The following is a 3,727-nucleotide window of genomic DNA, read 5'->3' on the forward strand; positions in this document are numbered from 1 at the left end:
AAATGGCCAGATTAATACCTTGTGTTACAAGCCTTTAACTCACTATTTTTGCCTCAGTTTTATTTTACTGTTTGCAAAAAATTTAATTTTGGGAGTATTCTAACTATGCTGCATTTCTTACTTTTACTTGAGCAATTTTATCATGAGGTTTTTCAGGGAAATTATGCTACACATGCAAGTTTACATCCTAATGACAAGAAAACTTAGATCTAAAGAATATTCTATTAATTTTAGTATGATTCTGTAATAGATTTTCAGCGCAATTATTCTACAAAAAAACTGAAAATATGCTAAAACGTGCATTTGGATTTGTGAATAATCAAATTCCCAAAGTATTAGTCTGCCAAACAGATCTATTAATGCTTAAATTATTACTACAGATGCATTTTTAAAAATAGCTGTTGCTGATGTTCAAGCTGTTTAATTTTTAATAAAACTACAATATTTTTGCATTAGATTATTTTCTCATATTTTAAAACCTTTAGGTAATATGCATTGCATACTTTTCACATTTCTGTATTTAAAATGTTTATTATTCATCTGATAAGTGGAAAATCACCATAATGAAATGAAATAACGGCTTCAAAACATCAGTATCTGATTAAATAATCTATATAAATGAATGGAGCTAATAAAATAAATTAACTTTGCAATACTGAAAATAGTTGAAGTTATTTTAATTATTAAAATATAAGAAAAGATCCTTGGTGTGTTTTTGTTGTAATCGGTCACATGAGAAGTTTTGGACGCCGTTTTTGTAAATATTTTGCATTGTTATAAATTTGCTCCCACCGTGCTTAAACGGATCCTAACGTTTATCCCACGGTTTACAATTTTACAGAGAACACGTGAAGGCACCATCTGTCTCCTCATGGCATGTAGGGCTTTTGTTGGTCCCCAGCTTTTGTTGTCTCTCTCTCTCTCTCTCTCTCTCTCTCTCTCTCTCTCTCTCTCTTTCTCTCTCTCTGTCTCTTTCTCTCTGTCTGTCTCCCTGCTGGTTTTATGAGCCAGTTCAGTTTTATTTCTCTGCCCTCTTTTAATTTTATTGTTGCTCTGATCTGCTGCTGTCTCGTGTCAGTTTGGCTCATGAGCACAATGAACTTTTAAACCTCCCGGCTTAAAATAACTTATGCAGATTTGACTAAATGTATAGCAACTCCCCCCAACGCCTCCCGCCTTCCTCCTTTCCTCCCCAGCCTCCCTTATGAATGGGTGTTTTTGTTTGAGGATCCTCATCCCAGTCTGGCTGTGGGAGTGATGCTGTTGCTGCTTTGCATTAATCAATTACAGTCTGTGAAATAACTGCCAGGATGCAACATCCATCTTATAACAAAATGGCGTTTCAAAGCAAAATCCATGTTTGAGTTGCTTATAAATTCAAACTTAAAGTTAAAATGAGCTGTAAACTTCAGCAGGTGAACGTAATGTTGACCTTGTCTGAACCTTTGAATGCTCATTTCGAACTGTTCAGTGTTTCGGTCTTTTATGCACAACTTGCAGTTCTCTAACATAGAAATATTCACAACAGGTATTTGGTTCATGAAGCGACAGAATAAAGTAGAACCTCATCGCAATTATGGAGCTTAAAATAGAGAAACAATAAAGAAACAATAATTCAGAAAAAATAAGACCATTATTATTGGATAATTCAGTGATTTGACTTCAGTTAGTTAATTATGGTTATGATAAAACACTGGATAAAGATCTTAGGTAAGTACTACAAATGTTAATGTAGCAGTAATTACTTTACTGCACACCTTTGCTTATTGGGATAAAAGAGTTTGTAACTATAATCTACATTTGACCTAAATATGAATACTTGTTCCTTCAGTAGTTAATATTTACCCATTTTTCGCGTTGAGGCATATATCTTTACATAAGTATATATTGTTTCAGTTGCAGGAATAGATAATAACAAAACTACACTTTTTGGGGTAATTAAGCAGATTGTTTTTGAGAGAAATCAGACGTTTTGAGTGCAACAATTACACAGTAATGCTCTCAGATATACAGATCTGGAAAAAATGAAGAGCCCGCTGCAGTGAGCCCCATTGAAAACCTCCTGGTTATTCCACCAAATCTTGATTTCTGAACTCTTTCTGAGTTACAACATCAGTGTTGTTGTTTCTAAATGAATATGAATTTGTTTTCTTTGCATTATTTGAGGTCTGAAAGCACTGCATCTTTTTTGTTATTTTGATCATTTCTCATTTCCTGCAAATAAATACAAAACTTTTTGCTTGTAATTTCAGAGACATGTCAGTAATTCATAGAATAAAAGAACAAAAAGCCAAATCAGAGAAACGGATCACTTTAAATGGTCTCCTAATTTTTTCCAGAGTTGTACTAGTATTGGTTAGGTTTAGGCATAAATACAGTAGCAAAAACGAACAGAAGTCAATACAAAATCCTCAGTTTGTATAGAAGTACACGGATGTTTATTTGCACATTGAATTCACATGTTTTAAATGGAGAAATACAACCAGCATTGGCCTGGTTTCTCATTTTAAAACGTAGAACAATCGTGTGCATTCAGTGAATCACATTATTATGTTACCTGTTTGTGAGGGAGAGACTGCCGTCGCCAGTGTCAGCTTGCGATACCGAGTGTAAGGTTTCTTCATCGAAGAGAGGAGAAGACGTGATCTTCATGTTTGCAGGTAAGTTTTCTACATTTAAAACAAAGTATTTAGCTTGATTTATTTTGTGTGGAAAAGTTGACATCCTCCCCATGAAGCGAGTTGTTTTCAAATGACATGCTGATTAAATATACTGTAAATATGGTTTTTACATACTTGTTAATTCAAATTCAAAAATACGTCATTGATGCCTAAAGGAAATTAAATGTTGTAACTCATATTAATTCAAATTCTTCAAAGAGTTATTATAGTCAGTGATGGATTTTGGCAGGAAAGATTTCTTGTAGCGGTCTGCATTGCAACAAATTTGAAGAAGCCTCTGACTGAAGACACTCCAAGAAAATCTCTTGAAGAGGACAGTTCAGAGAGAAACAGATAGAGTGAAAAAATCGATCTGTTTCAGCTCCTTCCAGTGCTGCTACTGCCATCTGAAGAAGCGTTCACAAAGTGTACATGAGCTGGTCAAAAACAGCCAATCAGAACCAGAAGGAGGGTCTAAGTGCTGTCAATCAAGCTCATGTACACTGTTCAGTGTATTAATGGAGGAGGAACAACTTACAGTTTCAGGAAAAACTGTTTGTCCACCATGCTGACTAGCTTTAGCATTCCTGGAAAGAAGATGTAGTGTATACAATGGTGTATTTAGAACAAAAAAGGAGTAAATTTCCATTAAAAAGCTCAAAAATATTAACAATATTAGAAATTTTGTAGAAAAAACCTGAACATTTCTGAAAAAGTCTAAAACAAGTTAGGAAAACTCTGAAATTTTCTGATTAATCTAAACAAAATTATTTAAAAAAAAAAAAACCTTTGACAATTTCTGAGTTTGAAATATCTAAAAATGTGTGACTTTTGAAACTTGGAAATTTCCCAGACTTTTTATAGAAAATTTCTGAGATTAATGTCAAAATTTTTCTTTTCTTTTTTTTTCTTTCATTTTTTTAGTTGGACTGTACTGGTTTCCTATCTACATCAGACATACACACAGTGGCGCAAAAAGTGGGTGTTCATATGCAACGCATATAGGGGTGCAGCACCAGAGGGGGCGCCAAAACCCCGTCTGGAGGGGGCGGCGCGCCGATGATGTT

This window comes from Poecilia reticulata, linkage group LG1 (assembly GCF_000633615.1).
Source record: "Poecilia reticulata strain Guanapo linkage group LG1, Guppy_female_1.0+MT, whole genome shotgun sequence".
NCBI classification, from domain to species: domain Eukaryota; kingdom Metazoa; phylum Chordata; class Actinopteri; order Cyprinodontiformes; family Poeciliidae; genus Poecilia; species Poecilia reticulata.